Here is a 27,463-nt window from a genome sequence, read left to right as displayed (position 1 = left end):
TCCCACCACAGGTAATATCCTGTGTTTCCCATTTCCTCTTCTATTGGGCTTCTAGAAGATTTAATTGTCAAAACTGACATCCTTGTTTCCAAGTATGATGGTCACTTTTTTTACATCATAAATAAATGCATTATTATGAAACACAGCAAATAACCACAGAGATCTCTGCATCTGGGCTATGCCCGATTGGTCCTCAGGTACGTGTTCCTGGCTTCCATCCTCTCTGATCCTCCCCTCCAGTGTCTGTGGGGCTCTCAGACTCACCTGCTTGGGAACTCTGGGTGGATGATTTCTCTGTGAAGGTTAAAGTTTCTCGCTAATTAATTGACAAGGCAGATCAAAGTTTTGTCTTCAAACAAGAAAACAGGAAAGGATAAAAACCAAGCATTAGTCTCCCAGCCAGATGTAGGACTGCAAAAGTAAATAACCACATCCTACAGAATCAAAGAGGCACAGGCTGAGGGACTGTAGCAGAGGAAATGTTCACAGCTTCCTGTGTCAGTTCATTAGGCATGTTTTCCTCTTGTTAATTCAGCTTCTAAGTACATGATTTCCCTTAGAGACACTGGTCTGGATAGAATTTTTTTTTTTTTCCTACTGACTCTCTGTTCCTAGGAGACTGCATTATAAGTTAGGTGAAGAAATCCGTTTTTATAGCTCCTTTGACTTTACCTCTCTTACTTCCAGAGCTCTAAGCCTCCCAACACCTCATCACATCCCTGAGTTCAAATTATCTCAATAATATAACATGAACAATTTGCCTCAGCTAGGTCCACAGGGCCTTCAAAGCTTTGGGTTTTGTTGGGAACACAACACCTGAAATCTCTGAATATGATTATTCCCTTCTTCAAAAGGGAATAAATTTTCTCCTTTAATATAAAACTTGGATATTATAATCCTTGGTTTCTTGAAAGTTTTTATAATGCCAATAAGGATTCCCTACTCATATCAGGAGTTAATAGCTGTCATTTAAGAGTCCTCAGTATAAAATATTTGTAGCTATGAAAGACATATATAGATATTGTTATGCAATAAACTGTGGAAAATTCTGAAAGAGATGGGACTACCAGACCACCTGACCTGCCTCTTGAGAAACCTATATGCAGGTCAGGAATCAACAGTTAGAACTGGATATGGAACAACAGACCCGTTCCAAATAGGAAAAGGAGTACATCAGGCTGTATATTGTCACCCTGCTTGTTTAACTTCTACACAGAGTACATCATGAGAAACACTGGGCTGGAAGAAACACAAGCTGGAATCAAGATTGCCGAGAGAAATATCAATAACCTCAGATAAGCAGATGACACCACCCTTATGGCAGAAAGTGAAGAGGAACTAAAGAGCCTCTTGATGAAAGTGAAAGAGGAAAGCAAAAAAGTTGGCTTAAAGCTCAGCATTCAGAAAACGAAGATCATGGCATCTGGTCCCATCACTTCATGGGAAATAGATGGGGAAACAGTGTCAGACTTTATTTTGGGGGCTCCAAAATCACTGCAGATGGTGATTGCAGCCATGAAATTAAAAGACACTGGAAATTTTTCACCATTGAGGATAATGTTTGCTGTGGGTTTGTCATAGATAGCTTTTATTATGTTGAGGTATGTTCCTTCTATGCCTGCTTTCTGGAGAGTTTTTATCATAAATGGATGTTGAATTTTGTCAAAGGCCTTCTCTGCATCTATTGAGATAATCATATGGTTCTTATTTTTCAGTTTGTTAATGTGGTGAATTACATTGATTGATTTGCAGATATTGAAGAATCCTTGCATCCCTGGGATAAAGCCCACTTGGTCATGGTGTATGATCTTTTTAATGTGTTGTTGGATTCTGATTGCTAGAATTTTGTTGAGGATTTTTGCATCTATGTTCATCAGTGATATTGGCCTGTAGTTTTCTTTTTTTGTGACATCTTTGTCAGGCTTTGGTATTAGGGTGATGGTGGCCTCATAGAATGAGTTTGGAAGTTTACCTTCCTCTGCAATTTTCTGGGAGAGTTTGAGTAGGATAGGTGTTAGCTCTTCTCGAAATTTTTGGTAGAATTCAGCTGTGAAGCCGTCTGGACCTGGGCTTTTGTTTGCTGGAAGATTTCTGATTACCGTTTCAATTTCCATGCTTGTGATGGGTCTGTTAAGATTTTCTATTTCTTCCTGGTTCAGTTTTGGAAAATTGTACTTTTCTAAGAATTTGTCCATTTCTTCCACGTTGTCCATTTTATTGGCATACAACTGCTGATAGTAGTCTCTTATGATCCTTTGTATTTCTGTGTTGTCTGTTGTGATCTCTCCATTTTCATTTCTAATTTTATTGATTTGATTTTTCTCTCTTTGCTTCTTGATGAGTCTGGCTAATGGTTTGTCAATTTTATTTATCCTTTCAAAGAACCAGCTTTTGGCTTTGTTGATTTTTGCTATGGTCTCTTTTGTTTCTTTTGCATTTATTTCTGCCCTAATTTTTAAGATTTCTTTCCCTCTACTAACTCTGGGGTTCTCCAATTCTTCCTTTTCTAGTTGCTTTAGTTGTAGAGTTGGGTTATTTATTTGGCTTTTTTCTTGTTTCTTGAGGTATGCCTGTATTGCTATGAACTTTCCTCTTAGCACTGCTTTTATAGTGTCCCACAGGTTTTGGGTTGTTGTGTTTTCATTTTCATTAGTTTCTATGCATATTCTGATTTCTTTTTTGATTTCTTCTGTGATTTGTTGGTTATTCAGAAGTGTGTTGTTCAACCTCCATATGTTGGAATGTTTAATAGTTTTTCTCCTGTAATTGAGATCTAATCTTAATGCATTATGGTCAGAAAAGATGCTTGGAATGACTTCAATTTTTTTGAATTTATCAAGTTTAGATTTATGGCCCAGGATGTGATCTTTCCTGGAGAAGGTTCCATGAGCACTTGAAAAAAAAAAGGTGAAATTCATTGTTTTGGGGTGAAATGTCCTATAGATATCAATTAGGTCTAACTGATCTAATGTATCATTTAAAGTTTGTGTTTCTTTGTTAATTTTCTGTTTAGTTGATCTGTCCATAGGTTTGAGTGGGGTATTAAAGTCTCCCACTATTATTGTGTTATTGTTGATTTCCCCTTTCATACTTGTTAGCATTTGTCTTACCTATTGCGGTGCTCCTATATTGGGTGCATATATATTTATAATTGTTATATCTTCTTCTTGGATTGATCCTTTGATCATTATGTAGTGGCCTTCTTTGTCTCTTTTCACAGCCTTTGTTTTAAAGTCTATTTTATCGGATATGAGTATTGCCACTCCTGCTTTCTTTTGGTCTCTATTTGCGTGGAATATCTTTTTCCAGCCCTTCACTTTCAGTCTGCATGTGTCCCTAGTTTTGAGGTGGGTCTCTTGTAAGCAGCATATAGAGGGGTCTTGTTTTGTATCCATTCGGCCAGTCTTTGTCTTTTGGTTGGGGCGTTCAACCCATTTACGTTTAAGGTAATTATTGATAAGTATGATCCCGTTACCATTTACTTTATTGTTTTGGGTTCGGGTTTATACACCCTTTTGTGTTTCCTGTCTAGAGAATATCCTTCAGCATTTGTTGGAGAGCTGGTTTGGTGGTGCTGAATTCTCTCAGCTTTTGCTTGTCTGTAAAGCTTTTGATTTCTCCTTCGTATTTGAATGAGATCCTTATTTCCCCTAGAGTCAGGAAAAAGACAAGGGTGCCCACTTTCACCGCTACTATTCAACATAGTTCTGGAAGTTTTGGCCACAGCAATCAGAGCAGAAAAAGAAATAAAAGGAATCCAAATTGGAAAAGAAGAAGTAAAACTCTCACTGTTTGCAGATGACATGATCCTCTACATAGAAAACCCTAAAGACTCCACCAGAAAATTACTAGAGCTAATCAATGAATACAGTAAAGTTGCAGGATATAAAATCAACACACAGAAATCCCTTGCATTCCTATACACTAATAATGAGAAAGTAGAAAAAGAAATTAAGGAAACAATTCCATTCACCATTGCAACGAAAAGAATAAAATACTTAGGAATATATCTACCTAAAGAAACTAAAGACCTATATATAGAAAACTATAAAACACTGATGAAAGAAATCAAAGAGGACACTAATAGATGGAGGAATATACCATGTTCATGGATCGGAAGAATCAATATAGTGAAAATGAGTATACTACCCAAAGCAATTTACAAATTCAGTGCAATCCCTATCAAGCTACCAGCAATATTTTTCACAGAACTAGAACAAATAATTTCAAGATTTGTATGGAAATACAAAAAACCTCGAATTGCCAAAGCAATCTTGAGAAAGAAGAATGGAACTGGAGGAATCAAGTTGCCTGACTTCAGGCTCTACTACAAAGCCACAGTCATCAAAACAGTATGGTACTGGCACAAAGGCAGAAATATAGATCAATGGAACAAAATAGAAAGCCCAGAGATAAATCCACACACATATGGACACCTTATCTTTGACAAAGGAGGCAAGAATATACAATGGGGTAAAGACAATCTCTTTAACAAGTGGTGCTGGGAAAACTGGTCAACCACTTGTAAAACAATGAAACTAGATCACTTTCTAACACCGCACACAAAAATAAACTCAAAATTGATTAAAGATCTAAATGTAAGATCGAAACTATAAAACTCCTAGAGGAGAACATAGGCAAAACACTCTCAGACATAAATCACAGCAGGATCCTCTATGATCCACCTCCCAGAATTCTGGAAATAAAAGCAAAAATAAACAAATGGGATCTAATTAAAATTAAAAGCTTCTGCACAACAAAGGAAAATATAAGCAAGGTGAAAAGACAGCCTTCTGAATGGGAGAAAATAATAGCAAATGAAGCAACTGACAAACAACTAATCTCAAAAATATACAAGCAACATATGCAGCTCAATTCCAGAAAAATAAACGACCCAATCAAAAAATGGGCCAAAGAACTAAATAGACATTTCTCCAAGGAAGACATACGGATGGCTAACAAACACATGAAAAGATGCTCAACATCACTCATTATTAGAGAAATGCAAATCAAAACCACAATGAGGTACCGCTTCACACCAGTCAGAATGGCTGCGATCCAAAAATCTGCAAGCAATAAATGCTGGAGAGGGTGTGGAGAAAAGGGAACCCTCCTACACTGTTGGTGGGAATGCAAACTAGTACAGCCACTATGGAGAACAGTGTGGAGATTCCTTAAAAAATTGCAAATAGAACTACCTTATGACCCAGCAATCCCACTGTTGGGCATACACACTGAGGAAACCAGAATTGAAAGAGACACATGTACCCCAATGTTCATCACAGCACTGTTTATAATAGCCAGGACATGGAAACAACCTAGATGTCCATCAGCAGATGAATGGATAGGAAAGCTGTGGTACATATACACAATGGAGTATTACTCAGCTGTAAAAAGAATTCATTTGAATCAGTTCTGATGAGATGGATGAAACTGGAGCCGATTATACAGAGTGAAGTAAGCCAGAAAGAAAAACACCAATACAGTATACTAACACATATATATGGAATTTAGAAAGATGGCAATGATGACCCTGTATGCAAGACAGGAAAAAAGACACAGATGTGTATAACGGACTTTTGGACTCAGAGGGAGAGGGAGAGGGTGGGATGATTTGGGAGAATGGCATTGAAACATGTATACTATCATGTAAGAATTGAATCGCCAGTCTATGTCTGACGCAGGATACAGCATGCTTGGGGCTGGTGCATGGGGATGACCCAGAGAGATGTTATGGGGAGGGAGGAGGGAGGGGGGTTCTTGTTTGGGAACGCATGTAAGAATTAAAGATTTTAAAATTAAAAAAAATAAACTCAACATTCAGAAAACTAAAAAAAAATAAAATAAAAGACACTGGCAAAACCAATACAATATTGTAAAGTAATTAGCCTCCAATTAAAATAAATAAACTTAAATTAAAAAAAAAAGAAAAAGAAAACACATAAAAAATAATAATAAAAGATGCTTACTCCTTGGAAGAAAAGTTATGACCAACCTAGATAGCATATTCAAAAGCAGAGACATTACTTTGCCAACAAAGGTCTGTCTAGTCAAGGATATGGTTTTTCCAGTAGTCACGTATGGACGTGAGAGTTGGACTGTGAAGAAAGCTGAGCGCCGAAGAACTCATGCTTTTGAACTGTGGTGTGGAGAAGACTCTTGAGTCCCTTGGACTGCAAGGAGATCCAACCAGTCCATCCTAAAGGAGATCAGTCCTGGGTGTTCACTGGAAGGACTGATGCTGAAGCTGAAATTCCAGTACTTTGGCCACCTGATGTGAAGCATTGGAAAAGACTCTGATGCTGGGAGAGATTGGGGGCAGGAGGAGAAGGGGATGATAGAGGATGAGATGGTTGGATGCTGTCACCGACTCAATGGACATGAGTTTGGGTAATCTCCGGGAGTTGGTGATGGACAGGAAGGCCTGGCATGCTATGATTCATGGGGTCGCAAAGAGTTGGACACGACTGAGTGACTGAACTGAACTGAACTGAACTGAGAAAGATACTACTAATTTATATTCCACAAGACAGAACCCAATAGAAGTAATATTCCTGCCCCAAATGCCAACAGTAAGAAAACCTATTCTAGACCAGAGCTCCAATAAGCTCATTATGCATACAAATCATCAAAGTTTGTGGTTCAAATACAAAGTATGTCTCATTGGGTCTCTAGCAGACACAGGAACTGCCTTTCAAACAAGTTCTTAGGTATTGATGAAAGTGTAGGTCTTGGTCTGTGGATCACAGTTTGAGTAACAAGACAGTAGTCCTGTGTTAGAGTCAGGTATATGCAGTTTCAATCTCCTCCACCAAGGATCTTTATGTAACTTTGAAAGATATTTTTTTTATTATTCACTTTATAGGTCATGATAAATTATGTATTAGATCACTGAAATATAATAGCTCTTGAGTCATCCGAAATAAAATATATATTAAGAAGGCTTGGTAGCAGACAGAATGTGAGTGAGTGAAAGTCATTCAGTCATGTCCGACTCTTTGTGATCCCATGAACTATATAGTCCATGGAATTCTCTAGGCCAAAATACTGGAGTGGGTAGCCTTTCCCTTCACCAGGGGATCTTCCCAAACCAGGGATCAAACCCAGGTCTCCAGCATTGCAGGTGGATTCTTTACCAACTGAGCTATCAGGGAAGCCCCATAAGATATCTCTAGTTAAATGCAAAACAATTTGTTCCACAACTTGGGAAAAGATAGATAGCTGCTTTTCAAAAAACAGGTTTAATCACAAAAACAAAATAATACAAATTAGGATAGTTGGATATGAAATAAGATAGCAATATGCATAATATCTATTCCTTACTACTAAAGATGCAGAAGAACATTCCATGTTTAAAAGTAATAAGGGGAACACAATGTGCCCAACTGATAGATTTGATTAAACACAATTTATAAACTGTCACACAACTCCATTAATGGAACTACACCTACATAGAAGAATTAAATGGCAAACTACAAACTTGATGAAGAAAGTCCTAATTTTTGAAAGAATGAAAAAAAAAAAAAGACACTCAGATTCCAAGACACAAAGCAAAATTCTTGCAAAGACAATTTGCATATAGAAAGTGAATGACTAACAAACCAAACATGTATTTTGGTGGTGGTGTTCGGTTGCTAAATCATGTCCAACTCTTTTGTAACTCCATGTACTGTAGCCCACCAGGCTCCTCTGTCCATGAGAATCTCCAGACAAGAAGACTGGAGTGTGTTGCCATTCCATATTCCAAGGGATCTTCCTGGACCAGGGATTGAATCCACATCTCCTGCATTGGCAAGCGGATTCTTTACCACTGTGCCACCAGGGAAGGCTTAGCCATCCTGTAATGAAAAAATTACCAAGTAATACTCCTTGGCATACCTCTTTGTGCATATTTATACAATGCTCTTTTTCATGGGAATATCAAGGTGGTAGGCAATACTGTGAAATATGGGTCCTAAATACTGCAGTTGCAACACAGCATCTACCTCCATGCATCTGGATTCTTCTCATAAATACAGGACATGTTGAAACACTGAGCCTGAACAAATTTTTAAATACCCTCCCTTCAATGTTCACACCTCCAATCCTAATACTCTGCTTTCCTACTCCCATGAACTGCAAAACTCCTCAGATATGTTCTGTTTTTACCAGAGCCAGTTTATTCCTTCCATCCCTTCTTCATTCTCATCCGACTGGAATTCCATTCCCATCACTTATTTGTCAACAGTGATGCTTGTATCACTGAGTCAGCAGGCACCACTCTTTTCATATATTAAATCAATCAATTTTAAATGTATTAGTCAACCTAGGAAAAAATATGTGGCAATCTCTTGGGTCTGGGTTAGGCTGCTTAAGTTCTCAGGTAGCCAGATTTATGACTTGAAAACCAGGAAGCATGTCCTGTCTGCCTGATTGCAGACAGCCAACACAGCTTGACAGAGATTGTACTCCAAAACAGACAGGAGATAGATCTTCCGATCCTTGAACAAGGAGGGACTTGAGGCATCCTGGCGATGTGAATTTAAAATTGACTAATGCCCCTACTAGTCCTTGTTATGCTATATCGATGATGCTTATGATTATTCCATGTACTGTCAATTGTCTAACCTGTTTTGTCTCTGCCCAGGTCAACCAGCTACAACATACAGTGCCAGTTCAACAAAGGTATAAAACTACAGCCGACCACGGAAAATATCACACACCCTTAGATGGACACCACTATAAGGACTCAGGCTTGAGACTAACAAGAGCAGGAGGCCCAATACCCCTCACCATCCCAATTCAGCAGGAAGTAGCCAAAAAGACCTCGACACCCCTATTCCCAAAGAACTGGGCCTCCCATCTCTTGAGGGGGGAATGTTAGGTAGGTAGAACAGGGAAAAGGAGTCCAGAATGGCAGTGGCTACAAGACAAGGAAGGGAAAAGCCCAAGAAAATGACACAAAAGAAGATCTGAGGACCAGAGTGAGGATATCAGGTAAAACAAACAACACTCCTGGCTGGCCCAATTTATACAGGACAGGCCCAGGAGAGATAAACAGATAAACAGAGGAGTCAAAGCAAGCTCTCTCTCTCTCTCCTGGGCATTGGGGCGCTCTTCTCCTCGTGTCTTTAGATCGACGTGCCCTCACGCCTCGAAGATGGATTTTCCTACTATCTTCTAAATAAAATAGAGCTGTAACACTGATTTGTCTAAGAGCTATAACATGGTCCATTCGAGACCTGAGAGCTATAACACGGTCTATCCAAGACCTGAGAGCTGTGACACGCCAAGGGGGCTTTAATGTCTGTCACTCCAAATATTTGTTGTGATGAGACAAAGAATTGAGGAACATACACTCGCGTGACAATATGAAGACACTTTGTTCACCATACATGAAAAATTTGCACTAGATAAGCAAAAACTAAAGGAAAAATAACACAAGCATATCACTAAATAAAATCATTAAGTCATAAGAGAAGAAACACAAAGAAAAAAGAAAAACAAAGAACTACACAATCAGAAAACAAGTTAATAAATGGGCAATAAGTAATACCTACTAAAATCCTCTTTAAAGCAGCCAGTAGATTAAATGCTCTCCTAAAGAGCCAGCTTAAAACTAAATATTGGAAAAAAACTAACATCATGACAGCCAGCCCCATTAATTCATGACAAGTAGAAGGGGAAAAGGTGGAAGTAGTGACAGATTCTTCCTCTTGATCTCCAAAATCACTGTGGACAGTGACTGTAGCCATGGATTCAGAAGATGATTGCTTCTTGGCAGGAAACCAATGACAAACCTAGGCAGTGTGTTGAAAAGCAGAGACATGACTCTGCCAACAATGGTCCTTATAGTCAAGGCTATGGTCTTCCCAGTGGTCACATATGGTTATGAGAGGCAGGATGTGGAATAACTGATGCCTTCAAACTGTGCTGCTGGAGAAGACTCCTCATAGTCCCTTAGACAGCAAGGAGATCAAACCAGTCAGTCTTAAGGGACATCAACCCTGAATATTCACTGGAAAGACTGATGCTGAAGCTGAAGTTCCAGTATTTTGGTCACCTGACACAAACAGATGATTCATTGGAATAGTCCCTACTGCTGGGAAAGATTGAAGACAGAAGGAGAAGAGGGCATCAGAGGATGAGACGGGTGAATGGCATCACCAATGCAATGAACATGAACTTCGGCAAGCTCTGGGAGATGGTGAGGGACAGGCAGGCCTGGCGTGCTGCAATCCATGGAGTCACAAAGGGTTGGACATGACCGGGCAACTGAACAACAACAGGTGAAATGTTTTAATAAAAATACTTTACTCCTAATAAATTCTTCATAAATCTATGATATTCCTTCAAAAACATGGAATTTCCAAACATTTTTGATCCAGAGGTAGAAAAATGGTGGAGTAGGAAAAAATTTTTAATGTCTATATATAAGACTAAGGATAAAGCTTAATAAGAGAGTTCCTAAAATTGTATAAAGATGCTGAATTCAAAGAAGAAAATAAAAATGGAAATCTCAGGAAATAAGTGCAAGGAGCAAGTTTATTTCACTATGATCAAAGAACAACTTCTGATTCTAATTCTTTGAGTTATACAATCCAGAGCACTAATATAATTGGTCTTTTATGCTAGGCATCAAATATAATCTCTTTAGAGTCTCCTTTTTATCTTGGTTTCTCAGCTGTAGATGATAGGGTTCAGCATGGGTGTGACCACACGTGTACATCACCGAGGCAATTGTACTTCAATGTGAGGTGTGGGTAGCACCAGAGCTAAGGAACACTCCTAAGGCTGTAAAATAAAATGGGGAGACAACCAAGAGGTGGGACACACAGAAAATGCTTTATTCGTCCCCTGAGCTGATTATATTTTACACATGCAGGAAACTATTTTAGAGTAAGAGTAAAGGATACCAGCAAAAGGACCACCACACATCAGGACAGCTGCAAAATACATCACTGTTATTAAGAAAGTTGTCAAAACTGGCAAGTTGTACCACCTGACTGAGTTCACAGAAAAAGTGGGGGATTTGCACAATTGGATAGAAGGACAGTCACAGCACCATTAAGCTGTGTAGCAAGGAATACAAGGCAATCAGCACCCAGGATATCAGAACCAGCAGTCCACAGAGCCGGAGGTTCATGATGACCGTGTAATGCAAGGGTGGCAGATGGCCACATACCGACCATAGGCCATCACTGTCAAGAGAATATCATCTAATTCTGCAAAGAGAATGTAAAAATACATCTGGATGATATAGCCTTCTTAGATTATGACTTTGCTCTGGGTCTGAATATTCTGCAGCATCTTTGGGATGGTGGTGGAAGTGAAGCAGATGTCTACAAAGGACAGGTTTGAGAGGAAGAAGTACGTGGGTGTGTGGATATTGGAGTCAGAGATGGTGACCAGGATAATGAGCAGGTTTCCAAACACAGCGATCAAGTACATGGAGAGGAAAAGCCCAAAGATGAGAGGCTGCAATTCTGGATCATCTGAGAATCCCAGAAGAAAACATTTAGAAAATTGTGTATTATTATCTGGTTCCATGGGGTGGAGGTGACTACCAAGAAAAATGAAAATAACATGACTAAGTTTCACAAAAATTGGCATAACTCTCATAGATGAAATAGTAAAATTTCTATTTTGCTGTCAATAAAATATTTTTAATATCTTGTGTTTAGAAAAATTCTGTTTCATCCCTACTTAGGCATTTTTGTCCCACTCTCAGCATATTCCCAAAGAAATATGCATTCTACAGTTGTAATGAGAAATACTTTCATACATTTGAAGAATATATATTGAGTGTCAACCATGTTCAAAACATATATTTCTGTTTAATCACTAAGCTGTGTCTGACACTTTTGAGACTGCCCCCCCACCCCCGGACTATAGCTGGCCAGGCTCCTCTGTCCAAGGGATTTCCCAGGCAAGAATACTGGAGTGGGTTGCCATTTCCTTCTCCAGATGATCTTCTCAACCCAGCGATCTAACCTGCCTCTTCTGCATTGTTAGGCAGATTCTTTACCACTGAGCCACCTGGGAAGTCCCTCTAAACAAATATAAGTAACAAGTATATGATGCTAAAAAAAAAAGTTTTCACAATCCAGTGATGGTGAAAGATGATGTGCAAATAAAATATTATATAATATGTCAAGTGATTACAGTTGGTATGAAGAAAACAAAGCTAGATATGTGAAGAAAGCTGAGTACTGAAGAATTGGTGCTTTTGAACTGTGGTGTTGGAGAAGACTCGAGAGTCCCTTGAACTGCAAGAAGATCCAACCAGTCCATTCTGAAGGAGATCAACCCTGGGTGTTCATTGGAAGGAATGATGCTAAAGCTGAAACTCCAGTACTTTGGCCACCTCATGCAAGGAGTTGACTCATTGGAAAAGACTCTGATGCTGGGAGGGATTGGGGGCAGGAGAAGGGGATGACAGAGGATGAGATGGCTGGATGGCATCACTGACTCCATGGAAGTGAGTCTGAGTGAACTCCGGGAGTTGGTGATGGACAGGGAGGCCTGGTGTGCTGCTATTCATGGGGTCGCAAAGAGTCGGACACGACTGAGCGACTGAACTGAACTGAACTGAACTGAACTGAACTGAGGAGGTATTTTCATGTACTGCGTGTTCAGGTAAGGCCAGCAGACAAGGTGATAATTGAACAGAAAGCTCAAGAAAGGGAGAAAAGGATCTAGTATGATATCAAGAGAAATATGTGCCTGGAGAGAGAATGGCTGCTACAAAGGACCTAAGGAAAATGCTTGTTCCTTGCACTTTATGAATTTAGTTGCAAAAGCATCCTGTGAATTAAAGCATCTTCCATCCTTGGTACCTTCTGCTGACTGAGTTCTGGGCTCTGTGATATAGGGCACCTTAATATATGAGTCCAGGTGCCTCTGCTTTAAGAACTGCTCTCATTCCACAAGGCATAAGCACACACACACACTCGCACACACACACACACACACACACACACATCATCATCATCATCATCATCATCATCAATCATCCTATCATCCTCATCATCCTCACACCATGTCCTCCTGGGCTATGTTCCTACCACACATTTCACACCCAGAACCACCCTTCTTGCACCATATACCATTATAACTCAAGCTGATCAGATCAGATCATCTTTCTCCTACAAAATGCATAAATAGTACCCAGAAATTCCAGTTCATAGAGTGCCTATAGACCAATAAACTTGGGGTTCATTTTTATGATCACTTTCTGCTCTGTATTTAAAGAAATAGGAAAAGTATGTATGTGTGTGTGTGTGTGTGTGCGAAAGAGAGGCCGGGGGAGAGTGAGGAGAGGAAAATGAAACAGACATTAGAGGGTAGAAGATTTAACAAGTTCTAATGGCCCCTGAGACTATGTGATAAATTTGAGTTTCCTTTGTTTGGCAACATTCCAATTCTGGTTATCTCTGCTTGACACTCAGGAAAAATAATTTTCAAAAAGAAAAATACATGTTTACCTTGACAGAACAGTTATACTTTTATAATGAAAGAAACCTGACATATCTGACTACCCCAAAAGAAAAATGGGCAAAGTAAATAAACCAACAAAAATGAATATACAAATGAAAACAGTAACAGTTGAACATGTTTTATATAAAACAGTAGAATACATTTTTCCTGAATCTTTTCCATGTATTTGACCAGTTTTTTACTGTCCTATAGCGAATAAGGCAAGCTCTTTCCCAGTTTTCTTATGGGGCATCTTGTGTTTGTTATTCTTGGACTTTATGTATTATCATATTTTTAAAATAAATCTGATGAGCATACCCCAGTGCTATTTCTGGCCTTTGTTCAACACACAAAGGGCTTTTCAAACTATACTCTGTAAATTCTACAGACACCATGTCAATCCATCCTTTTGCCCTGAAAATTTTCTTCATAATATTCATGCCTAAAAACATTATATTATATAAATAATTATGTCATTGTACTATTACTTCACCATGATAATGCAAAATCCTAAGCATCAGAGACTTCAACTGCTCTGGTCATTTTCAGAAAGATATGTGAATACGTGTGCACTTATATAGAAACACAGGCTTCCCAGGTGGCGCTAGTGGTAAAGTACCTGCCTGCCAATGCAGGAGACACGAGACACAGGTTCAGTTCCTGGGTCAGGAAGATCCCCTGGAGGAGGGCATGCAACCCACTCCAGGATTCTTGCCTGGAGAATCCCATGGACAGAGGAGCCTGGTGGGCTGCAGCCCATAGAGTCGCAAAGAGTCAGACATGATTGAAGCGACTTAGCATGCACTCAGGCATACAGAAACATATTTTAATAAAATAAAGAGAATTGAAGGAAAAATAATTAAATAAATTACTTGCAAAGAAACTGTATTTTTAAAACATTGAATGGAGCATCACACACTAACTCAAACAATATTAAAATAGTAATGATTTAATAATATCCAATGAACTAGTAATTAAATTGGGAAATGTGTAAACATGAATATAATATATAATGTTCCTGAAAATTATGGCACATATTAGATTCTCGGTTATTGTACATGGAATGAATCAAGAATTATGTCTCTACTATAGGTTTCATTAAATACATATAAGATTGCACTTCAATTTGGGAAGATTAGATTATAGAATAAATCAGAGGGGTAATCTATGCAATATAAAAACCAATCATTTTTTGGTGAATACCTGGACAGTTACACAGTAAAATCCACAAGTGTGCCAAACTATCTTAAAGCAAGAAACCCAACAGAAGATAGATGTATTTAACCAAGCAAAATGATTTTAATGGCAAAACAGTCCCCAAAAGTTCAACTGAGAAACAGCTATTCTTTTTTTTTCCCCACACTAAACTGACTTGGTTTTTTTTTTGGTCCATCAGCAGATGAATGAATAAGAAAGCTGTGGTACATATACACAATGGAAACAACTATTTTAAAAAATTATTTCAAAAGTTGATAACGGTAGATTAAGAGGCATATATTATGTGGGCATATAATAATAAAAATAGACACATTAAAATGACAATTCAAGGTATTAATTTTTTATCAAACTCAGTAACAGTTAAGAAAAGAACACTTTTTCACAACCATCGGTCTGGGGAATTATTTAGAGTTGTCACACAGTTTATAGTGGTACTTTGAAACAGGTATCAAAGGTGCATTATCTGTTTGCAGACAGAAATTTAAAATGTTACCCTGTTAGGAAAACCATCTGAACAATGGTATAGATATTAAAAATCCAGTTCTTTAACTGAAGGCTTCTCAGTCTCAGCACTATTGACATTCTCAGGCAGGTTGTTTTCTGTGGTAGGGTCTGTCCTGTGCCTTGTAGGATGTCTAGAGCATCCCTGATCTCCACCCACAGTTCCTGGAATAACAGACAGATATTTCTACAAGCATTTTTCAGTATTTCTGAGGAAACAAAATTGCTCCTGCTTAGAACAGGTTAACTTTAACAATCTCAAATATTTTTGCAGGAATGATATAATAGCAACTCAAAGAGAAATATTAGGAAAGACCGTCTGCAGTGTGAGTAGCACAGCACCTTATGAAATACTAAACAGCTATTGAAATAATGAACCCATATTACATTGAATACTAGTTGACTGGTAGAAAGTCCTGGGACATTATTGACCAACAAGGAAAAGGCAACACAAGTAGCAAAAAAAAAAAAAAAAAAAAAAAACACTGCACTGAATCATCAAGCATATCTGTGATGTGCATAGGATTCTATTCATGCATTTGTCCAAAAGTGTATGAATTAGGTATCAGTACTTTGGCCACATCATGCAGAGAGTTGACTCATTGGAAAAGACTCTGATGCTGGGAGGGATTGGGGGCAGGAGGAGAAGGGGACGACAGAGGATGAGATGGCTGGATGGCATCACTGACTCGATGGATGTGAGTCTGAGTGAACTCCGGGAGTTGGTGATGGACAAGAAGGCCTGGCGTGCTGCGATTCATGGGTTGCAAACAGTGGGACATGACTGAGCGACTGAACTGAACTGAACCTCATGTAGAAAGAAAAGTTTAAAAGAAACCAAGCATATATGGGACAATGTTACTGGGAATAAAACTAGGTTATGTGGTAGTGGCTTTAAAGTAATTGAATGTAACAGGATTGAATGAGTATCTATAAGTTTCATAAAGATGTGAACAGTAATAATTTAATGATACCAACATTAGCCACTAATTCAATGTTAAACTGCCAAAGACTTGGAAATAAAAGAATATGAGAAGATATTTTAAAATGCAAGGAGGAAGTGTATTCAAGTTAAATTTTTTTTTCTTAAATATACATGGATTCAAATATGTTCATGAAAGACAAAGGTGACGTTTAATCAAATGGTTTTAAAAAGATGATTTTTATATGGTGTCCAAAGGTAATACAACTTTTAGAAATACATTTAACCAAAAAGGACTAAAAAGAACAATAAGGAAGAAGAGAGTAAAAGTTAGAAATATGTTTAATAGGTGGTTGTGTGTGTTTGTGTGTGTGTGTGTGTGTGTGTGTGGTAAGTTGCTGCAGTCGTGTCTGACTCTTTGTAACCCTATGGACCACAGCTCACTAGGCTCCTCTGTCCATGGGATTCTCCAGGAATGAATACCGGAGTGGGTTGCATGCCCTCCTCCAGGGGATCTTCCAGTCCCTGGGATCCAACCTGTGTCTCTCACCTCTCCTGTACTAGCAGCGGGTTCTTTACCACTATCTTCACCTAGGAAGCTCATAATAGGTGATTAATTAGCACAAAAATTTATGCAGGAAAACATTCTCTGTCATTTTTTTTTAAACAAGTATTGTCAAATGAAGAATATTGCAGTGACAGCTCAATTATTTCAAGTAATAAAAATGCAAAAACAATGGAGAGAACACCATATGACTGACTGACCACATACATTTTACAAACTATCAAACACTCTCACAAATATATCTATACATACATAAAATAATTAAATGGCAAGCATTTTGTGGAAAGAAAATAAAACCTCCAATTCATTTTGAAAAATGTGAGCAAAGACAGTAATAAAAGCACTCCAACTGCAGCATACAGAGGGTTCTCACTGACAATTTTTGATTAACAGAGTAATTGTGTAACACACAGATAAATATATATTATATATGTATATGTGTGTGTGTGTGTGTGTGTGTGCACGCATGCACTCAGTCACTCAGTTGTGTCCAACCTTTTATATATATGTAAGCATATATAACTATCCAGCAAAGGGCTTTCCCATTGCCCAGTGGGTAGAGAAGCTGCATGCAATACAGGAGACAGGATATGTAGCTTTGATCCCTGGGTAGGAATTGTCCTATGGAGGAGGAAATGGGAGACCACTCCAGTATTCTTGCCTGGAGAATCCCATGGACAAGAGGAGATGGCAGGATACAGTCCATGGGGTTACAAAGAGTCAGACAGGACTGAGTGACTAAGCATTCCAGCAAAGAAAAGTCACTATCTTTCAAGAATGTTTTTAAATTCATTTATTTTTAATTGGAGAATAATTGCTTTACACTATTATATTGGCTTCTACCCTACATCAACATGAATCAGCCATTGTATACATATGTTTGCAAGGATGTATTTTCGTGAAGCCCTTGGTCCAGATCTTACTCATTAATATAGACCCAGTCAAATATGATCCATCTTTAAAAAATCCTTCCTTCACGGTACATCTGTCAACATCTAATAACCCATTTCTCTACTCTTGTTACTTAGCATGTCATAAGGCTTATGTTCAAATTTTACTGGAAACACTTTATGCCTCCCATTCTCTCTTTTACTTGGGCTTCCATTTTTAACATTCAAATGGCAACACTGAGCCTTAACTTACTGAGGTCAAGGTTTGCTTCTCTTTCTCATGCCTGCTCAGTCGCTCAGTCATGTCTGACTCTGTTGACCCTAAGAACAGTGGCCCATCAGGCTCCTCTGTCCATGGGATTCTCCAGGCAAGAATCCTGAGGTGGGTTGCATGCCCTCCTCCAGGGGATCTTCCTGACTCAGGGATCAAACCCATGTGTCTTATGTCTCCTGCATTGACAAGCAGGTTCTTTGCCAATAGTGATGCCTGTGAAGCCCTTGCTCCTCTTTTAGTCCTAAGTAGATACATTTATTTAGGAATTAGGGCTTCCCAAGTGGTGCTAGTGATAAATAATCCACCTGCCAGTGAAGGAGATGCAAGAGACTTGGATTCAATCCCTGGGTTGGGAAGATCACCTGAAGTAGGAAATGGCAATCCACTCCAGTATTCTTGCCTGAAAAATTCCATGGACAGAGGAGCCTAGCAGGCTACAGTCCTTGGGATTGCAAAGAGTCACACATGACTGAATGACTGAACATGTACACACAATAATCATGGTAGCAAACTACCACAGTAATTTCTGGTATCTTTGCTAGGCTGGGCTGAATCACAGGTGACTTCAGATACATGTTCAAGGTTTGCATTCTATTTCTCTCCCACAGTGTCTACTGGGCTCTCAGACTCACCTAGATGGGAACTGAAAGAAAGGTCTTTGTGTGGAAGTTCAAGTGCCTCCTGGAGGGTTGATAATAGAGACTGAAGCTCTGTCCCCACAAGACAGCTGCAGGGAGTGAAGGACTGGTTTCCCAGTCAGTCAGACTCAGATTTTCAAAGTGAGAGAGTCAATTCCTAGGCAGGTTGATAAGTCCAGGGGTCCCCAAGGAGAGAAGGGTTTGGAATTCTCAAGGAGAAGGAAAGGACAAAGTTTTTTTCCCTCTACATTCCTTAGGACTATATAACAATAATGTATCCTGCTTGAGGACTGCTGCTGCTAAGTCACTTCAGTCTTGTCGACTCTGTGCGACCCCATAGATGGCAGCCCACCAGGCTCCCCCATCCCTGGGATTCTCCAGGCAAGAACACTGGAGCGAGTTGCCATTTCCTTCTCCAATGCATAAAAGTGAAAAGTGAAAGTGAAGTCGCTCAGTAAGTGTCCGACTCTTTGTGATCCCATGGACTGCAGCCTACCAGGCTCTTCTGTCCATGGGATTTTCCAGGCGAGAGTACCGGAGTAGGTTGCCATTGCCTTCTCTGATCCTGCTTGAGGACAGTTTCTGGAAAAAGTCTTCTGACTAATCCTGTTATCTTAAAATGTAGATTATGGGAGTGGGTCTAGTAAGGTCTTTACAACCTCTAGACATTCTTTTGATTCACTGTAATAACTAAATAAAAAGTATATAACCCCATTGCTAACACTAGCAAGGGGGCACTCTTTCTGCCCCCTTCTGATGTCTATGTCAAAAGCTTTCTCTGTCTCTTTTATATTTTAATAAAACTTTATTACACAAAAGCTCTGAGTGATCAAGTCTCATCTCTGGCCCTGGATTGAATTCTTCTCCTCTGGAGGCCAAGAATCCTGGCGTCTTTTGTGGCTCAGCAACAATCTTTCAAAAGGAAACATGTTCTGTGGCATCCAAGATTTCTCAGGCTGAGGGGCCCATAGCAGAGAGATTTTATTGCTCACCTGTCTTCTCATTAGGCATCTTTCTGCTGTAACACCCATACTCTGTACCTGATTTCCCTGGGGGACAGGGGTCTGGACAGAAAGGAAAATTTTCCATTTCATTCTTTGTTCCTAAGAGACCAGTTTACAAGGCAGGTGAATTCTGTTTTATTACTCCTTCCCCCTTAATTCTCCCGTGTCCAGAGGTCTAAACCATCCCTGCAATTTATCCCAGTCCAAGCTAAAGTTTCGTCAAAGTCTAGGTTAAGAATTCTCACTTGATTAAGTCCCTCAGATCTTCCAAGTTTTCACTAATGGTGAGTACATAACTCCTGATATTCTAAAAATATATTTTATTAGTATAACTTTGTCCCTTAATATAAAACCTTGGGAATTACACTCCTTGGCTCCCCGACATTTTGGCCAACTCAATTAGAATATTTATGCTTATATCAGAAGTTACGAGCTGTCCTTTAGTACTTCATTATGAATGTTTTTAATTATGGGACAAATTTAGATATTTTTGTGCACTGTAGCCTAACTTAGCACATTATAAGGACTGTCTGCTTTAATTTTAACATAGGTTCATACCTGGAAAATTCCATGGACAGAGGAGCCTGGTGGGCTACAGCCCACAGGGTTGCAAAGAGTCGGACATGACTGAGCGACTTCTCTTTCTTTCTTTCTTTCTTTTTCTGTGGTGTGATGTAGTCTTCTTATATATTAATACTTCATTCTCCATGATAGAAATGACACACAGAGGGGTTTAATGTTCTGCCCAAAGCTATAAACCAAGAAAGGGATGGAGTCTTGATTGGGAGTCTTATCAGAATGCTTTTAGTGCACAAATTCTGTAGCAGTGATTCTCAATCAGAGATGACTTTGCAGCTGGTGATATTTTTCGGGGCCTAAGGGATCCTACACATGTAATGCATAGGACAGTACCCAATACTTATAATTATACTACCTCAAATACCATCAGTGAAAAGGTTTAAAATTTATTCTAGTCTAGCACTTTTCTAAATCGAGTATTCTTTTTTTTAATTGTTATTTTTGCTTTATTTTACTTTACAATACTGTGTTGGTTTTGGCATACATTGACATGAATCCGCCACGGGTGTACATGAGCTCCCAAACATGAACCCCCCTCCCATTTCCCACCCCATACCATCCCTCCGGATCATCCCCGTGATTATTCTTAAAAATTACCGAGACCTATAGTCCAAATGCAAATTATGATTCAACAGGTCTGATTCAAGCTACCAGGTGTTCTGCATTTCTAACAATATCCTACATGTTCTTAATGCTGCAGGTCCTTGTCGGGGTATGCCAAGAAAACGATTCTGTTAGATTCAGGTGTAAACAGTTTTAGGTCTTCATCAAGAATCTTCCATGTATGTAATTTTGAACGATACATTTCACTCACTTTGTAAGCAGTGGTAAATTCTGTTTGATTCTTTTAGTGGGAGAAGGTAACAGCTTATGATGAACGGTGTTGGATTCATGATCTCTGAAGATTTAATTTCAGGACCGGGGACCAAGCTTGATCACCCAAGAGCTTTAGTATAGCAGAGTTTTATTAAATTATAAAAAGGGACAGAGAAAGCTTCTGACCTAGACATCAGAACATCAGAAGGGGGATGGAGAGTGCCCCCTCTCCCTGCCCCGCTAGTTTTAGCAAGCTGTTTTATGTCTGTTTGAAAGCTATTAATCAGATAAGAGAGACATCTCAATGCTGCTGGAGTTTCACCAGGCCCCTCTCCCACAATATGCATTTTTGTGATAGGATGGTAACAAGCGTGTCATCCTCCAGCAATAAAAGAATAAATATAAACACTGGTTTGTTGAGCTATTATCAGCCCAAGGTTTCAGAAAAGGAAAAAAGTTAGTCTTTAGGTGGAACCATCTTGAGGAAAGGCAAATTCCAAAACAAATACACAGCTTCACTAACTTGGCTTAAGAAAAACATTTCCATAAGAAAAAGGCATTGGTTAGCTCAAGGTTTGAGAAAAATTAAGTTCAGGTGGAACTAGGTGTCATCACGGCAACACAGAATTTTAAGAGAAAAAAATCTGACACTTCGTTTGTTTCATCCTGCCACATAAGGGAGAGAGAAAAAATGTTTCACACTTGTAGCCTATTTCCACCATTTGGAGACCCCTGGCCTTCCTGCCTGTTGCCCTCTCAAAGGCAAGAGTGGGATTATCTGAGAGACTACCATTGAAATATGTACATTCAGTTCAATTCAGTTCAGTTCAGTCGATCAGTCGTGTCCGACTCTGCGACCCCATGAATCACAGCACGCCAGGCCTTCTGGTCCATCTCCAACTCCCGGAGTTCACTCAGACTCACATCCATCAAGTCAGTGATGCCATCCAGCCAACTCATCCTCTGTCGTCCCTTTCTCCTCCTGCCCCCAATCCCTCCCAGCATCAGAGTCTTTTCCAATGAGTCAACTCTTCGCATGAGGTGGTCAAAGTACAGGAGTTTCAGCTTTAGCATCATTCCTTCCAAAAGAAATCCCAGGGCTGATCTCCTTCAGAATGGACTGGTTGGATCTCCTTGCAGTCCAAGGGACTCTCGAGTCTTCCCCAACACCACAGTTCAAACACATCAATTCTTCGGCACTCAGCCTTCTTCACAGTCCAACTCTCACATCCATACATGACTACAAGAAAAACATAGCCTTGACTAGACGGCCCTTAGTCGGCAAAGTAATGTCTCTGCTTTTGAATATGCTATCTAGATTGGTCATAACTTTCCTTCCAAGGAGTAAGCTTCTTATAATTTCATGGCTGCAGTCACCATCTGCAGTGATTTTGGAACCCAGAAAAATAAAGTCTGACACGGCTTCCACTGTTTCCCCATCTATTTCCCATGAAGTGATGGGACTGGATGCCATGATCTTCGTTTTCTCAATGTTGACCTTTAAGCCAACTTCCTCGCACTCCTCTTTCACTTTCATCAAGAGGCTTTTTAGTTCCTCTTCAGTTTCTGCCATAAAGGTGGTGTCATCTGCATATCTGAGGTTACTGGCATTTCTCCCAGCAATCTTGATTCCAGCTTGTGTTTCTTCCAGTCTAGCGTTTCTCATGATGTACTCTGCATAGAACTTAAATAAGCAGGCTGACAATATACAGCCTTGACGTACTCCTCTCCCTATTTGGAACCAATCTGTTGTTCCATGTCCAGTTCTAACTGTTGCTTCCTGACCTGCATACAGATTTCCCAAGAGGCAGGTCAGGTGGTCTGGTATTCCCATCTCCCTCAGAATTTTCCACAGTTTATTGTGATCCACACAGTCAAAGGCTTTGGCATAGTTAATAAAGCAGAAATAGATGTTTTCCTGGAACTCTCTTGCTTTTCCCATAATCTAGCGGATGTTGGCAATTTGATCTCTGGTTCCTCTGTCTTTTCTAAAACCAGCTTGAACATCGGAAGTTCATGGTTCACATATTGCTGAAGCCTGGCTTGAAGAATTTTGAGCACTACCTACTAGCACGTGAGATGAGTGCAATTGTGCAGTAGTTTGAGCATTCTTTGGCATTGCCTTTCTTTGGGATTGGAATGAAGACTGACCTTTTCCTGTCTTGTGGCCACTGCTGAGTTTTCCACATTTGCTGGCATATTGAGTGCAGCACTTTCACAGCATCATCTTTCAGGATTTGAAGTAGCTCAGCTGGAATGCCATCACATCCACTAGCTTTGTTCCTAGTGATGCTTTCTAAAGCCCACTTGACTTCACATTCCAGGATGTCTGGCTCTAGATGAGAGATCACACCATCTTTATTATCCAGGTCATGAAGATCTTTTTTGTACAATTCTTCTCTGTATTCTTGCCATCTCTTCTTAATATCTTCTGCTTCTGTTAGGTCCATACCATTTCTGTCCTTTATTGAGCCCATCTTTGCATGAAATGTTCCCTTGGTATCTCTAATTTTCTTGAAGAGATCTCTAGTCTTTCCCATTCTGCTGTTTTCCTCTATTTCTTTGCATTGATCCCTGAAGAAGGTTTTCTTATCTCTTCTTGCTATTCTTTGGAACTCTGCATTCAGATGCTTATATCTTTCCTTTTCTCCTTTGCTTTTCACCTCTCTTCTTTTCGCAGCTATTTGTAAGGCCTCCCCAGACAGCCATTTTGCTTTTTTGCATTTCTTTTCCATTGGGATAGTCTTGATCCCTGTCTCCTGTACAGTGTCACGAACCTCATTCCATAGTTCATCAGGCACTCTATCTATCAGATCTAGGCCCTTAAATCTATTTCTCACTTCCACTGTATAATCATAAGGGATTTGATTTAGGTCATACCTGAATGACCTACTGGTTTTCCCCACTTTCTTCTATTTAAGTCTGAATTTGGCAATAAGGAGTTCATGATCTGAGCCACAGTCAGCTCCTGGTCTTGTTTTTGCTGACTGTATAGAGTTTCTCCATCTTTAGCTACAAAGAATATAATCAATCTGATTTCGGTGTTGACCATCTGGTGATGTCCATGTGTAGTCTTCTCCTGTGTTGTTGAAAGTGGGTGCTTGCTGTGACCAGTGCATTTTCTTGGCAAAACTCTATTAGTCTTTGCCCTGCTTCATCTGCATTCCAAGGCCAAATTTGTCTGTTACTCCAGGTGTTTCTTGACTTCCTACTTTTGCATTCCAGTCCCCTATAATGAAAAGGAAATCTTTTTTGAGTGTTAGTTCTAAAAGGTCTTGTAGGTCTTCATAGAATCATTCAACTTCAGCTTCTTCAGCGTTACTGGTTGGGGCATAGACTTGGATTACCGTGATATTGAATGGTTTGCATTGGAAACAAACAGAGATCATTCTGTCATTTTTGAGATTGCATCCAAGTACTGCATTTCGGACTCTTTTGTTGACCATGATGGCTACTCCATTTCTTCTAGGGGATTCCTGCCTGCAGTAGTAGATATAATGGTCATCTGAGTTAAATTCACCCATTCCAGTTCATTTTAGTTCACTGATTCCTAGAATGTTGATGTTCACTCTTGCCATCTCCTGTTTGACCACTTCCAATTTGCCTTGATTCATGGACCTGACACTCCAGGTTCCTATGCAATATTGCTCTTTACAGCCTTAGACCTTGCTTCTATCACCAGTCACATCCACAGCTGGGTATTGTTTTTGCTTTGGCTCCATCCCTTCATTCTTTCTAGAGTTATTTCTCCACTGATCTCCAGTAGCATATTGGGCACCTACTGACCTGGGGAGTTCCTCTTTCAGTATCCTATCATTTTGCCTTTTCATACTGTTCATGAGGTTCTCAAGGCAAGAATACTGAAGTGGTTTGCCATTCCCTTCTCCAGTGGACCACATTCTGTCAGACCTCTCCACCATGACCCGCCCATCTTGGGTTGCCCCATGTGCATAGCTTAGTTTCATTGAGTTAGACAAGGCTGTGGTCCTAGTGTGATTAGATTGACTAGATTTCTGTATGGTTTCAGTGTGTCTGCCCTCTGATACCCTCTTGCAACACCTACCATCTTACTTGGGTTTCTCTTACCTTGGGCATGGGGTATCTCTTCAGGGCTGCTCCAGCAAAGCGCAGCTGCTGCTCCTTACCTTGGATGAAGGGTGTCGCCTCACTGCCGCCCTTTCTGACCTTCAGCGTGAGGTTGCTCCTCCCGGCCACTGCCCCTGGCCTCAGGTGTGGGGTGGCTCCTCCCGGCCGCCACCCCTGATCTCTGACGCAGGGTGGCTCCTCTGGGCTGTTACTGCACCGTCGCAGCCTTGCACTCTCGCCTGCTGCCCCTGACTTAGGACGTGGGGTAACTCCACTTGGCTGCCGCCATTCGGGCATGAGGTCCTCCCCGCTTCTGCCCCTAACCTCGGACGTGGGGTAGCTCCTCTCCGCCACGCTTAGTGTGCCGGTTGCAGCCGCCTGCGCTTAATTCGCCAGTCTGTAAAATTGATGACCAGTGCAAAGTCGATTCATGAAGCAAGTCACCCAAAGCCAGGGCTCTGGGACAACCCAGAGGGATAGAGTGGAGAGGGAAGTGGGGGGAGTGTTCTGGATGGGGGAGACACATGTATACCTATGGCTGATTCATGTTTATGTATGGCAAAAACCATCACAATATTGTACAGCAATTATCTTCCAACTAAAATTATTTTTTAAAGAAATTTTAAGTGACATCAAATGATATATATCTGAGAAAAGACCATTTAGTAGGCAGAATAAGATACTCAAAAGATGACCACACTCTATTCTCAAGACCTTTTGAATATCCTATCTCAGCAAGGGAAATACTGGAGTGAGTAACCTATCCATTCTCTAGGGGATCTTCACCTCCCAGGAATTGAACCAGGATCTCCTGCATTGCAGGCAGATTCTTTACCAGCTGAGCTACCAGGGAAGTCTGAGATTACATTAGCAGATGGAATGAAGTGCATAATTATCGATCTTTATATCAGATTAGCATAGATATTCAGCTTAGAATAATATAATCACAGTGTTCCTCTAAATGTGGGAGAGAAAGGAAAGAGAATTAGTGTAAAATATTTTCAAGTGCTCTGCACCTAGGTTTGAAGATTGAGGAAAGACCATGAACCAAGAAATGCTGGTGGCCACTAGAAGTAAAACAACAGAGGGAGCGCATTGTCCTCTGGAGTGTCCAGGAGGATCACAGTCCTACAGACATCATAATTATAGTTCAATGAGACTTCAGACTTCTGAAGAAGTTTAAGATACATACATGTTTTAAGCCACTAGTGTGCTAATTGTAAGACAGGTATTTGTTTTAAGTCACTGCTGCTGCTGCTGCTAAGTCGCTTTAGTCATGTGCAACTCTATGTGACCCCATAGACGGCAGCCCACCAGGCTCTGCCATCCCTGGGATTCTCCAGGCAAGAACACTGGAGTGGGCTGCCATTTCCTTCTCCAATTTAAATCACTACTATGGTAATTTGTTACAAGAGCATGCATGCATGGTAAGTTGCTTGGGTCATGTCTGACTCCTTGCAACCCTATTGACTATAGCCCACCAGGCTACTCTGTCCATGGGATTCTCCAGGGAAGAATACTGAAGTGGGTTGCCATGGCCTTCTACAGGGTGTCTTCCCAAACCAGGAATGGAACCTGAGTCTCTTGTAGGAGCAAGAACAATTTAATACAGATGTTGTTCTTGGAGTTGAGTTTAAACCTTTCAGTTCAATCAGTGAGCTACCCTTAGCTAGAGGTATTTTGTGTTGAAATTATACACAAACAGAAAGAGAAAATTGAGTCCTTTTTGAGATATTCTCATTAGCTCCTATAGAGAACTTTTCATTGCCTAAATATAAATGTGGTTCTAACTTTGAGGTCTTTGACGATTTAAGATGAGAAAAGTAAATCATTACTAATATTAAAGGCACATATTCTATTTAAAAACTTTTTGTCAAAATTTCTAAATTCTTCTATTTTCTGTTATTTCAAGCATCTGTTCTTTTCACTTCCATCCCTCTAACTTGCTCTCAAGGTTTCTTTCAACTTGGGATGGAATTACAAATGAGACTGTAGGCGTGTACATATATGTGTGAGCATATTTATTTCAGAGAAAGGTATATACAGATGTGGGCACATGTATATATACTTGTACTCCTAACCTTGAACATGGTTTGTGGACTCTACAAAGCATTTCTATACATTTCATTCATTTTCACAACATCCATAGGGTGTTATCTTATATATTCATCATAAATAAATAAAACTGAGATTCAGGTCAATTACAGTATTAACAATAACATTTCAAAGAAATTGAAACTTGCTCTGCACCTTTTAGACTATCAAAAAATGAACCATGTAGTGTGTACTGCTAATTTATGAAATTCAGAAAATTGTATACCTTAAAAATTGGCAGTTTATTGTATGTAATTACTCTTTAATGACTTAGCTAGAATTTCAAATTTTGAGTTTTGCATTGTTCAGAGTAATAAGTAAAGTCCATGCAGTTGAGCCACACCTGAAATTGAGAGGTATCGCTTTAATCAAGGATTAGAACAAAGTGTCATATATGGATATAGGAATAGTGAAAATA

At 39.8% G+C, this 27,463-nt stretch overlaps 1 long non-coding RNA gene and 1 pseudogene across 1 annotated transcript in view; both read right to left on the bottom strand.

The window, feature by feature from the left end:
• The window catches only part of LOC132659866 (uncharacterized), a 995,695-nt gene that overhangs the window by 686,535 nt on the left and 281,697 nt on the right, over window positions 1-27,463 (bottom strand). The window lies entirely within an intron of this gene.
• Window positions 10,727-11,529, bottom strand: LOC101106769 (olfactory receptor 7A5-like; annotated as a pseudogene).

This window comes from Ovis aries, chromosome 5 (assembly GCF_016772045.2).
Source record: "Ovis aries strain OAR_USU_Benz2616 breed Rambouillet chromosome 5, ARS-UI_Ramb_v3.0, whole genome shotgun sequence".
Lineage (NCBI taxonomy): Eukaryota > Metazoa > Chordata > Mammalia > Artiodactyla > Bovidae > Ovis > Ovis aries.
The sequence above is the reverse complement of the archived record's forward strand: the minus strand, read 5'-3'. Positions and strand labels throughout refer to the sequence as shown.